Genomic DNA, 13809 nt, shown 5'->3' with positions numbered 1-13809 from the left:
GCCAACCATTAATTTATCAAATATATATAAAAAAATATATAAATAAATAAATATATAAATAAATATGGATACAAGTGGAGTCAATATAATACACTCTGTAAGAAGTCGGAAGGGTTACAAATTATAATAAAAAAGGAATCACGATAAAATCAATATGCAAAACGTAACCATAGGTTAATTAAATATCCAAATATATATGCGTAAAGATTTGAACTCTAAATTAACGCTTTAGTAATGACAAATAAGCTAAAAGTTCAAACACATATCAAAACCTACTGACATATTGTCTGTCCCGGTGATTTATATTCGTAGTCAATGAAAAAAAATAATAATAATAATAAATAAATAAATAAATAAAATAAAATAAAAGAGATTTTAAAGTCAGGAAGTCTAGAAGTGAAAATGTTATCTATGGAATAATCCTATATGAATCTTATACAGGGCTAATAATATATATAGAATTTGTATGGAAACCTTTTTCATTAGTTTGAATAAGGAATATTTAATTTAACATAATTACAATTATGCAGATTTCCAACATGAAACTAATATATTGTTCAATTTTGGTACTGTTTTTTTTTTTCAGACATTCTTCTCGTGTGGGTCGAGTATTAAAAAACAAAAAATTTATACTAAAGTCGTATCTCTTACAGCAAGTAACGTAACTCTTAAGCTGGTGACGACGTCATCAGTTCTAGAAGGTCTGTCGCGTTTGCCGTATCAGCATTGATTCCTTTAACCTCAAATATCTGCTTGCACAGGCTTCATCTCGCGCTTGCAAAGCAGATTGGCTGGAGAAAGGAATGCTTAGCCCGAACTTCTCATGGGCAAGGCAGACGTGTCTATCCGTATGCGCAATGCAACTTTAGTTAAGGAGTTGCAATCATTTTAAAATTAATAACAAAATAAGCAAATAGAATTTCTATAACATCAAAATGAATTAATTTTTTTTCTGAACCTCATAGACAATTAGAGTCAATAAATCAGCTTATGATAATGGTAAACGGACATTTAGAAGTATCAAGTCATGGATATGAAAAATTTACTTGCAACATTAGACTATGACAATTCAAGTAAATCACATTCATGGGAAAATGTCACATTTTCTTGAAAAAACCAAAGTTTATATAGAAATTAGTTACATAGTGGGTTCTTTCGTTGCATCGCCTGCCTATAAATAAAGTTTTAAAAATTAACCTCAGAGGATGCGAGCGAGAAAATTGAATATGAAACTTTTGTTAGGGCACATAGGATCAGATTTTATCACAACTTAATTTCAGTTAGCATAGAGAAATACAGAATCATGATTAATCTTCTCTTTGACTCTTATGTTGCCTTGCAATCTTACAAATAGCTCCGTTTTCCACTTCTTTGTCTAGTAATTTACTACCAGTAATATCGAATTTTCTTTGGGATTCGTATTGATATCTGTTTATTTTTTATGGATATTTTTACAGTCATCATAGACCTGGATAGGTTCACTCATTGTTAATGCCATGGATAAAAAAGTTTGTACAGCGGACTCTTTTGAATTCCAAAATATCAGCGAATTCATGTGGGTTAAGTCTGGTCTAAATGGCTCTCTCCCCTCCCCTGTATTTGGATGTCGTCTGAATTTACTTTGCCCTTGTGACAAGTATAATTTCACTTGCATGCTGATTAATGGGACCTGTTACAGTATCCTGCAGTACGAGAGTTTCACATCGCAACTTCAAAAAATCGTTCGTCGCTGCGGACGATGGCAGTTGAGTAACAACCGCCTACAATGTGAAGGGAATAAGCACCATCATGGACTTCTTCGACCGACACCCGTATCCCGTCGTTAATCTCGTTTTAATGCGGAATGCTCCTGCGGTTGTCGGAAATCGACTACAAAAGGGACATACTTCCGACAATTACGACCCGAAGGATATTCAACTCTACTTTGCTGGCGAAGGACTCGTGCTGGGATGATTTATTCATCGCGAACATAATCGTGTAGCTTAGGATGCAGAGAATAAGTATGAGCGCAAAATAGAACGTTGGACCCGCCCAGGCAAATTTTCCCCTTGTTTTAACCCTGTGAAATTGGCCCTTTCATTTGGCTATAGGTGGTTGTCTGGAACTGTGTAATGGACGAAAAGTTGTTCGAAAGCTAGTTAAATGTGAAGTAGTATAACCTCGGTCATGTATCCTATATATATAAATGATCATAAATAACAGAATCGAAATATATTTTTTGCGTGTACGCACTAGGAATCTATATATAGATGATCATAAATAACGGAATCGAAATATATCTTTGCGTGTACGCAATAGGAATCTATTTAAAGTGCACATATATTACTCATAATTATATGAATCCATATACATATGTATAAACAAATCAGGTAGCCTATAATCAATCTGTTACCTTTTATCTTACCAATATCTGCAGTTATATATGAGTTAGTATATGGATTAATGAATCAGATATATAACATTTAGCATAAAAATCAACGAATCAATCAGCATAAACATTAATAATTTTATCAATTCATATATGAAATTTTGTATCAGTTAAAATATGATTTTTATCATGTTAATCTTCATTCTATGCAATTATCAGAGTACATTAGTATTTTCTGTAGCATATGTATCTTAATGAGATGAAGTGAAAAACTGTATCATTATATATCACGTGATCACTATTATTTACAATATCTTTGTTTTATATTTTATTACTTGAATCAATTCATGTACACCATGAATTTTTATTTACTTATATATATATATATATATATATATATATATATATATATATATATATATATTATCACATAGTGTCTGTATCACACTCCTATAAGTCAAATGCAAGTCAAGTTTGAGTTAATATTCAGTAGTTGGTTTTGGTAGCTGACCGAGCTAATGTAAGTGTTTACATAATAAAAATATGGAATGTTAGTCCATATATATAAAAGACTAAAACTAAAGAGGTCAACCAGATTGCTTGCAGGAATGTGATCAGACTAGAGACGCTAAAGATGACGTATACAATAAAAGTAGGCTAAGATAACATGCCGTCACCTGTAGTCATTCAATTGTTTATAAACATTAGTCCAAGCTCCCTGCTTGAGACAACTACCGCGACCTATAATTCAAACGGCCTACGTGATCTGTAGCGTGTCTCATTTTGATTGTATGTTCGTATGTAACTATGTCATTTGTATGTATGTTCATATGTTCGAACTACTGTCTGTTCCTTCATAACTTGTAACAGAGATGGTAGACAAGCAGAACAGAGTTAGCTATCGTCATTAGAAGACCTGTATCTCTTTACCTAAGTTTTTATCATGTAGAGAGAGTAGAATTAGCCATCATCATTGGCAGAAGCGATCAAGCTATCGTCATAGAAGACTTGTACAATCATACCTGATCTTCACCATGTAAACTAAGAAGAATATATATATTTTTATACTTCGTGTTTTCTACAAGAACCTCCTCACCGAATCATCATGAGTTTAACACATCGTCGTCATAAACAAGAAGATAATCCCGACTTCGTAAGTGATCTACAAACCCCAAGACACTCCATTGAAGATGGAAGTGCAATACCAACCGACTTAGCGTAAGATTATCGCAAGTCTAACATTACCTCATAGGGCGCCTTATCATACAAGGCACAAGCCCTAAAATATGTTCTCAGCCTCAAAATCTTAACAGACAATTGTACCAGTAGAAGTCTTTGAATCAGGAATAACAAAAAATTTCTGTGGAAAAAAAAAGTAAAAATGTGCTGGTTTCTTCTGTGCAATCGAGTTTTCTGTACAGCGTATAATGCTGCATGAAACTCTCATCCGCGACCAGGCAGCGCTCAGTTGCTCCTCAGATGCAAATTTTAACCTTAAACAAAGTAAAAACTACTGGGGCTATAGGGTTGCAATTTGGTATGCTTGATGATTGGGGGGTAGATGATCAACATACCAATTCACTGCCCTCTAGCCTCAGTCATTTTTTAGATTCTTTTACAGAAAACAAAAAAACTAAATTATGATTTAAATTCGCCGGCAATTCACTTTTACTACTAATTCTCACCTTAATCGTCAAACTTTCTTGGCGCAAGCCCTCGCACGCCCATTAAGCGCATTAAATTTCAAGAAGGTGGTTACAAAAGTGATTATGTGAAAAATATCTCATCTTCCTAAAAAATTTTTTCTTTCTGATGATGGTTAACGAGCGCAAATCCCTAATGACAATTCCAATAATTTATGCACAGCTTCTTTAAGAATATGCAAATGCCACTCGCTCTGGTAAGAATAATTATTGCCGAAGGAGTTTTCGGATTCTCATTACAGATTCTCTCTCCCTCTCTCTCTACGAAGCAATCATCTTTCTAAAAGCGATAATATAAGGATACGTAAAAAAAAAAAAAAAAAAAAAAAAAATAGTTACGAAACGCGTTGGCAAATAAATGAAGCATTCTTGTCAAGTGATTTTCGATATATATATATATGTATATATATATATATATATATATATATATATATATATATATATATATCGAAAATCACTTGACAAGAATGCTTCATTTATTTGCCAACGCGTTTCGTAACTATAGTAGATTCACATCAACCGTGGACCTGATGTCTAGGCCAGTCCCTTACGACGCTCCTGATTGGCTGTTGATGAGCCAATAACAGGGCTGGAAACTTTCAGTCTCTCTCGAGAGTTCACATAGGCAGGATACGCTTTTCAAAAGTATCCCTGAGGAGAGATGGAACATACATCCGGCCTAGACATCAGATGCACGCTTGATGTGATCTACTATTGTAACTCGTTACACCATCAGTTACAATTGTACAGAAAAAGAAAAAAATAATAAGAACAATACAAAAAATTACCGGCAGTATTACAAAGCACCTGTTCTGTCATAAGACGAGAGCTGAATGACAAGGCACAGATGGTTTTTTTAATACTGTCGTTAGGTTCTTTTATTATATTTTTTTCTTTTTTGGTACAATTTTAACTCGTTAAGGGTCTTTTTAATTATGAATTGTTATTCTTTTATATGTTTTAATTTTGTGACTTGTACTTCAACTCATGTGTCCTAATTATTCCAGCCCTGGTGGTGTAATGAGCTACTAGTTACGAAGCGCGTATATATATATATATATATATATATATTTTATATATATATATATATATATTTATATATATATATATATATATTATAATTTATATATATATTTTAATATATATATATATATATATATATATATATATATATATATATTTATATTTATATATATATATATATATATATATATATATTTATATATATATATATATATATATATATATATATATATATATATATATATATATATGATATATATACTTATATATTATATATCATATATAATAATATATATAGTATACTTATATATATATATATATTTATATATATATTTATATTATATATATATATATAATCAATAAATATTATATATATTATATATTATATTATATATTATATATTATATAATTTATAAATATATTATTATATATATATATATATAATAATATATAATTATATAGTATAAATATATATATATATAATAATATATATATATTTAATATATATAGTATATATAATATATATATATAATATATAATATGTATATATATATACTATATATATATTATATTCATATATATATAGTAATATAATTATAATATACTAATTTATATACTATATATATATTATATATATGGGCCAGTGCATGTTAGCTACAACTTACCAATAATTAGTCATAAAGTATTTATTATTAAAATATTAGAAATAAAATGATGACAGACTTCCTCTCCTGAAGACATTCCGATAAAACATAGCACAAGCTTTTCGCTTCATTTCTTTCTCTGTTGTCTGCGAAGCCCTTTTTTCAGTCTCTTATTTCTCTTTTTTTATGTCTTCCATCAACCGGCCCTTTCTTCTTCTTGAATTTTCTCGCCAACCTTCAGTTTCTTCTCTTCATTTTCTTTTTCTCTTTACCCTTCGTCATAAAGGCAACGACAAACGTCTTTCGACTTCTCATGAAAAGAATTCCGCCGGGACTTCTATTTTTAGAATGGGGCCACCATTGAGCTCCTTCCCCACCCCCCAAAAACCTTGCTTTCTCTCTGTTTCAATCTCCCACACAATCTTTCGCTCTCTCTATATATTTCGCTCTCTCTGTCTCTCTCTCTCTCTCTCTCTCTCTCAATCAGTGCCGGTATTATTCCGGAATAATACCGGCACTGATTACGACCCCTGCTTGACCTGGACCTGAGATCCTATGCTGTTAATACCAGTATACCAGAATCCTGTTTTAATAGAATAAAATACCACCTTCAGCATTTTTATAATTGTTAGAAATTCCTAATATGGATATTGGCCATTTACTCAGAACCAGAGAAGCTATATACAAAATCAACTGGCTTAATTATGACATTCTCTTTAACAGTGTTTGCCTAAAAGAGGGTCTTTTACCAAAATAATAATAATAATAATAATAATAATAATAATAATAATAATAATAATAATAATAATAAATCATAGGATACAAGGAGGCACGATCCCAAGATCGCTGAAAAGGAATCTGGAAAAAACTACGGTGCCGAAGTAGCTCCAGGACTCATGCAGAAGAGGGTGCTCCTAGAAACGGCGCACATAGTAAGAAAAGTGATGGACTCCTAAGGAGGCAGGATGCAACCCGGAACCCTACACTGTAAATACCACCCAGTCGAATTTTAGGATGTGATAGGAAAAAAAAATTATTATTATTATTAGATCCTACCAGTAACCGAGAAGTTATCCTGGTAACAGTGTATAGTTTTTTTTTTTTACACTAATCGTACCGAAAATATATTCTGTAGATCTCTCATCCAGCCACACAGTATTATCAAAAACTATAGAGCAGGAGAGAAGGAAAAAATAAGAGAATGAATCTGCTAGCAAAGGTTGGTACAAATAACAGTAATGAATAGATAAAGCAAGAAATTCAGACACAGCCTATGTTGTTGGTACCTATAGCGCTGCCAGAAGTATGATTATGGTTAAATTTAACCTTAAATGACATAAAAACTCCTGAGGCTACAGGGCTGCAATTTGGTATGTTTGATGATTGGAGGGTGGATGATCAACATACCAATTTGCAGCCCTCTAGCCTCTGTAGTTTTTAAGGTCTGAGGGCGGAAAGACAGATAGACAAAGCCAGCATAATAGTTTTCTTTTACAGTAAACTAAAAATAGTTAATATTAAAAGTACGCCGTAAAACGATACAAAAATCTCCTTGAGAGAAAAGACGATCGTTTTAACGTAGACTTTTGTCACGAATGAAGAACAAATATAGAAAGTGAACGAAAAAATAAAAAATGCTGGGAACTGGCGAGACAGACGATGATAAAAGTTGGAATCATTTATGACCGGAGGAACCCCAAACATGGAATGTCGAAAGAAACTGATAGAGAGAGAGAGAGAGAGAAGGAGAGAGATAGAGAGAGAGAGAGAGAGAGAGAGAAGAGAGAGAGAAAAGATATATGGTGAAAGATTTCACATTTTCTTTTCTCCTTTATCATTCAGCAGGTTCTGAGAAGCATCAAGTTCCTTGATCGAAGGGGTCCACAAGTCAAGGTTTTGGAAGAGATGGAAAAAAGAAAGTGGGTATAAATCCTTTTTATCACTTACTTTCAAAGAATAAAACCATATCACAACGTATCCCCAAAAGAATATAGCATATATTTACAGGCCGATGGATAAAGAATATATACTTACAGGCTGATGGATATATCTTAGTTTAACCAGATTAGATATGTTTTACGTGGCTAGGAACCAATTGCTTACTTAGCAACGGGACCTACCGTTTATTGTAGGATCCGAACCACATTATGTCGAGAAATTAATTTCTAATGACCAGAAACTAATTCCTCTGACTCCACGTTGGCAGAGCGGCGAATGGATGAAGTTGTCCCTAAAAAAAAGAAAAGGCCAAGCGCTGCGATCTACGAGGTCATTCAACGATGCAATGAAGATTGAGAGAAAGGTTACAAAGATGTCATAGGAGCGAAAACTCTCAATTGTTAGAGAGGGAGGAAAGTCAGATGGAAGAAGGAGAATATGAAAGGAGGTACAGTAAAGGGAATGTATATATATATATATATATATATTATATAATATATATATATATATAATATATATATATATATATACATACTAACTGACAACCCACCCAGTGCTGCCCAGGAAAACTGAATACTCTCTCTCTCTGTCCAAGTCATGTTAAGATAGTTGGTTCAGGTATACTGCCCGGCATTTTTTTATTTTATATTTCACTTCTCACCCCTATTCCTATCAGGGCTGAACTTGGACTTGAATGGCATCTTTGGGAGTGTCACTATTCATCCCAGCGACGTCGAAAACTATGGATTAGACACTAATATCTGTTGTTTGCGGTTATTTTTACATGTAATTTTTACATGTCACCCCTTCCCATACCAGCACCCCTTTTGGTTGCCAGTGACGTCTTATCTCCCCCCACCAACAAGCCCCTGCACACCCCACAGTATTCTTTCCCAGATCATAAGTCGTATGTATGCCAAATATGGTTGAAACTGCTCGTTGCATTTCTAAGTGCACAAACAAACACACATACCTCCATTTATAAATATATATATATATATATATATATATATATATATCTATATATATCTATATATATATATATATACTATATATATATATATATATATATATATATATATATAATATATATATATATATATATATATATATATATATATATCTATATATATATATATATATAAATATATATATATATATATATATATATAATATATATATATATATCTTATATATATATATATATATATATATATATCATATATTATATATATAATATATATAATCTGATATATTATATATATAATATAGATTTATATATATATATAGATTCTATTATAATATAATATTCTATATATATATAATATATATATAATTAATATTATATTATATATATATATATCTATATATGAGTCAATATGTATATATATAATATTATATATATATATAATATATATATATACTATTATATATATATAGATATATATATATATATTATCTATAATATATATATAATCTATATTATATATATATTAGATAATATATATATATAGATATATACTTATTATATAGATATATATTTATATATTATATATATATATATATATATATAATATATATATATATATATGTATATATAAATGTGTGCGTGTAGTGTGTATAAAGGCATTCAGCTACAAATGTCCACGCATATCTAATTCACTGTACGACCTGAACTAAAAAAAAAATTCCCATTCGGTTAACATATATGAAAATATATTAATTCCGAGGTAGAGCGAATTGGATATTAAAGAACATTTGTAGCTTAATGCGTGTGTATAAATCACCGTGAGGTGATGAGACTCGTATATACATATATATTTCGGAGTAGAGTGAATTGGATATTACACGACCACTTGTAGCCAATTACTGGCATATAAATCACAGAAATGTGAGAAGAATTCATTCATATATATATATATATATATATATATATATATTAAATAACACAGAATTGTAAAATCTATTTACCTTGTGGGATGATATGTAGAACTAGCATCAATGTGTCTTTCTTGTCACTACTTCCACTATTTTGAGAACTTTCTTCCAGGCAAAAGCAGGAGAGAGAGAGAGAGAGAAGAGATTAGAGAGAGAGACGAGAGAGAGAGAGAGAGAGAGAGATAGAGAGAGAGATGAGAGAGAGAGAGAGAGAGAGAGAGAGAGAGAGAGCACCGTGCTTCCACCAACGACGAAAACTGACACGGTAAGTCACACCTGCACATGTGCTGCTATAGAGATACATTTTTATTCCCTGATTCAATTTATAGTCACATAAAACTAACCTCGTCTTGCGACGCTGGTGTAAAAGCAGCTTGTGATGAAATCAATTTGAAATTTGTTTTTACTTCTTTTTATTTGGGGGAGAGGAACAATGGTATTCGTATCTATATCAGCCAGTTCTGTAAACCATATTTTTCTTTTAAAATATGCAACTAAGGAGAAAAAATGAACTTCGATTGAACAACATCAGTGAATCGATTGCTTAGAAATTCGTTAACAATATACGTGAGATTGGATTCCATGGCACTTGTAGATGTCAGTACTTGTCTTCATGTGTCATAGTTTTGAAAAACGACAACAACTGCAAAATTAGTATTATGATTATTATAATTTGAAGGTAGGAGACCCTCTCTCAAACATGTTTTGTTAAAGAGAATGGCAGCATCAGTGGAATTGATTTTATATGGTCTTTTCTATTCTTATTATTCTCTTCTCATCAGGGCTGATATTCGCTAGCAGCTGGCCGACATTCATACTCTGGTTAAGGAAATGTCTTATAAAAATACTAATTATTGATAAGACAACAGAAGTGGCATATGGTCGCCGAAGAGTTTACAAATTCCAAAGTCTCCAACCGTATCATCGGATCATTTTCAAGGAATGGTGAGCGTAAACTGATTGGAATGAACCAATGATACGGTTGGAAACGTGTTAATTTGTGAAACTCTACGGCGACCATACGCCACTTTTGTTGTCTTATCAATAAAATTAGTATTTTTATAAGACATTTCCTTAACCAGAGTATGAAGAATTGAAAAGACCATATATGAAATCAATTCCACTGATGCTGCCATCCTCTTTAACAAAACATATTATTATTATTATTATTATTATTATTATTATTATTATTATTATTATTATTATTATTATTATTATTATTATTATTATTATTATTCCTCAGTACCAGAGGTCCTTTATTCCTCAGTCCCAAAAGTCCTTCATTCGTCAGTTCCAAAGTTCCTTTTATTCCTCAGTTCCAGGGGTCCTTTCCTTTTATTCCTCAGTTCCAGAGGTCCTTTATTCCTCAGTTCCAGGGGTCCTTTATTCCTCAGTTCCAGAGGTCCTTTATTCCTCAGTTCCAGGGGTCCTTTATTCCTCAGTTCCAGAGGTCCTTTATTCCTCAGTTCAGGGGCCTTTATTCCTCAGTTCCAGAGGTCCTTTATTCCTCAGTTCCAGAGGTCTATTCCTTAGTTCCAAGTTCCTTTATTCCTCAGTTCCAGAGGTCCTTTATCATCAGTTCCAGAGGTCCTTCATTCCTCAGTTCCAGGGGTCCTTTATTCCTCAGTTCCAGAGGTCCTTTATTCCTCAGTTCCAGAGGTCCTTTATTCCTCAGTTCCAGAGGTCCTTTATTCCTCAGTTCCAGGGGTCCTTTATTCCTCAGTTCCAGAGGTCATTTATTCCTCAGTTCCAGAGGTCCTTTATTCTCAGTTTCCAGAGGTCATTTATTCCTCAGTTCCAGGGGTCCTTTATTCGTCACACCATTGGACTGTGGAACAGCCTCCCAGAGGAAGTCGTGCAAATGGAACTTCTTCAGAAGTTCAAGCGAAGGTGCAATACATTACCACCCTAATACTATTCTCCAAGCATTTTAATGATTTCTGATCTATTTGTTAGTTTATTAATTAATTTTGTGTATTTTATAATAAGTTGGGCCTCTTCTTTCTGTATTTCCTTTTGCCTCCTCTTACTTCTTCCTAATAAACACCCTAATATTCTTTGAAAGCTTGATCTTTATATCAATGGCCCCTTTGGGCTGGTTCGATATGAATAGGTTTCATCTTTTTATTATAATATAATAATAATAATTGGGAAAAACTCTCTAAAGATGAACCCAGGAAGAATTCGAAAGCTTGTATAAAGTGTTTATAAATTGTAAGCGAATTTTTAATTTTTATTATTGTGGGCCCCTAGACCAAAATAATAATAATAATAATAATAATAATAATAATAATAATAATAATAATAATAATAATAATAATAATAATAATAATAATGACGACTTCAAATGCAATTCCACGTCCATCTGATTAGTTTCACAAGACGCTTTATTGAACGAATGTTATAACGAAAATTTTCACCTCGGAATACTAGCAATTGTTATCAAGACAGTCGTAAATAAGATTTACCACTGTTTGACCCGAAAGAAAGATTACGACATTTATTCGGCCGGTAAAAACTTATTTTCTGTTTTTTAATTTATGTAAGTGCTTTTTAAAATAAAAAAAAAATACAAAAGCGTAAATGTCATGTCTGGAAAGTAGGATAAAAGTGATGTTATATATTTATATATCTGTATATATACATATATATATATATATATATATATATATAATATATATATATATATATACATATATATATATATATCTATATAATATATATATATATAGATAGATGGACTATCTACTATATATGTATAATATCTATATATCTATATATATATATCTATCTATATAATAAATATATCTATATATATATGTACTATATCTATATGGTCTATATCTATAAATATTCTAATATATCCTATATATATTTATATATATATATATATATATCTATAGATACTATATTTATATATCTGTATATATATATCTATATTCTATATATATATACTATATATAGATGTACTATATTTATATAACTTGTCATATATATATATATCTATATAAATATATATATATAGAATATATATATATATATATATCGCTGGACTACGTGTCCGATCATCTGCAGATACTTGTCAATGAAGACTGTCAGTCCTGAAAAAGCTTGTAACTTTTTTTGAACAAATATCTCCGCCGGTAGATACAATCCGGTATAACAAGACTGGATAAGCTACGAAACAAAGCCATTACAAAAGAAACTGGGAGTGGAGGGGATTCTAGATTTTTGGAGAGAGGACAGCTTAGGTGGTTTGGACATACCAAAAGAATGGAGGAGGAGCGATATCCTAAAAGGTTTTTGGAATGGACACCGGAAGGAAGGATACCGGTAGGAAGACCAAAAATAATATGCCTGCAAAACATAAGAGAGAGGAGTTGAAAGGAGAGGCTCCAGTGTGCGGGAGGTTGATGAGATGAGGAGTCTCAATGAAGATCGCCAAGAATGGAGACAGTTCCTGAAGCAGGACGACTGACAGGCCATGAGGCCTACCTGGCGTCTCGTGAGAAAGAAAGGTGAGAAAGATACCATCCAGTTTCAGTGAGGTCCTATGAGTAATATATCTATATAAGTGAGTATATAAAATGTATATTAAATACATACATTACATACATACATACATACATATATACATATATACGTGTGTGCGTTTGAGTGTGTGTGTCTGCGAACGCGTCTTTGTATATCTATAAAGGTATCTTTGCAAGCCTCAACCATGCTCTGAGGGATGGGTTACATTTTAATCAACTCCTGCCAGTTTTTTTTTTTTTTTTTTTTTTTTTTTAAGATATTTCTTGGCATAAGGGAGAGTCGGTAAAAAACTCGACTTAGTTAAGAGTTTCGTCGAACCCTTCTATTCACAGCTTCAATATTAATCTGTTCAATATTTCATTATCGTTAAATATCTTTCGAGAGAAATCATCGCTGGCACGGGGAGAACGTCTACAAACGTCTATCTTGTTGTTGCTGGCAGGGTAGGAAAAGGTCTTGGAAAAAGCCTAAAAAGGTCTCGGAAAATGGTGTTTCGCGTTGAGTTAAAGATACAGGAATTTTATTTATTAATTAGAATGAAAATGTAAAAAAATAAATAATGTGCATGTTTAAATAATGCAGAACCGAATTATTTCTAATAAAATATACCGTATTATTCTTAATTTTCGTTGGTGAAACAACATGCTATTTGACGTCTTTT

This window comes from Macrobrachium nipponense, chromosome 3 (assembly GCF_015104395.2).
Source record: "Macrobrachium nipponense isolate FS-2020 chromosome 3, ASM1510439v2, whole genome shotgun sequence".
In the NCBI taxonomy this organism is placed as follows: Eukaryota; Metazoa; Arthropoda; class Malacostraca; order Decapoda; family Palaemonidae; genus Macrobrachium; species Macrobrachium nipponense.
Note: the sequence above shows the minus strand (reverse complement) of the source record.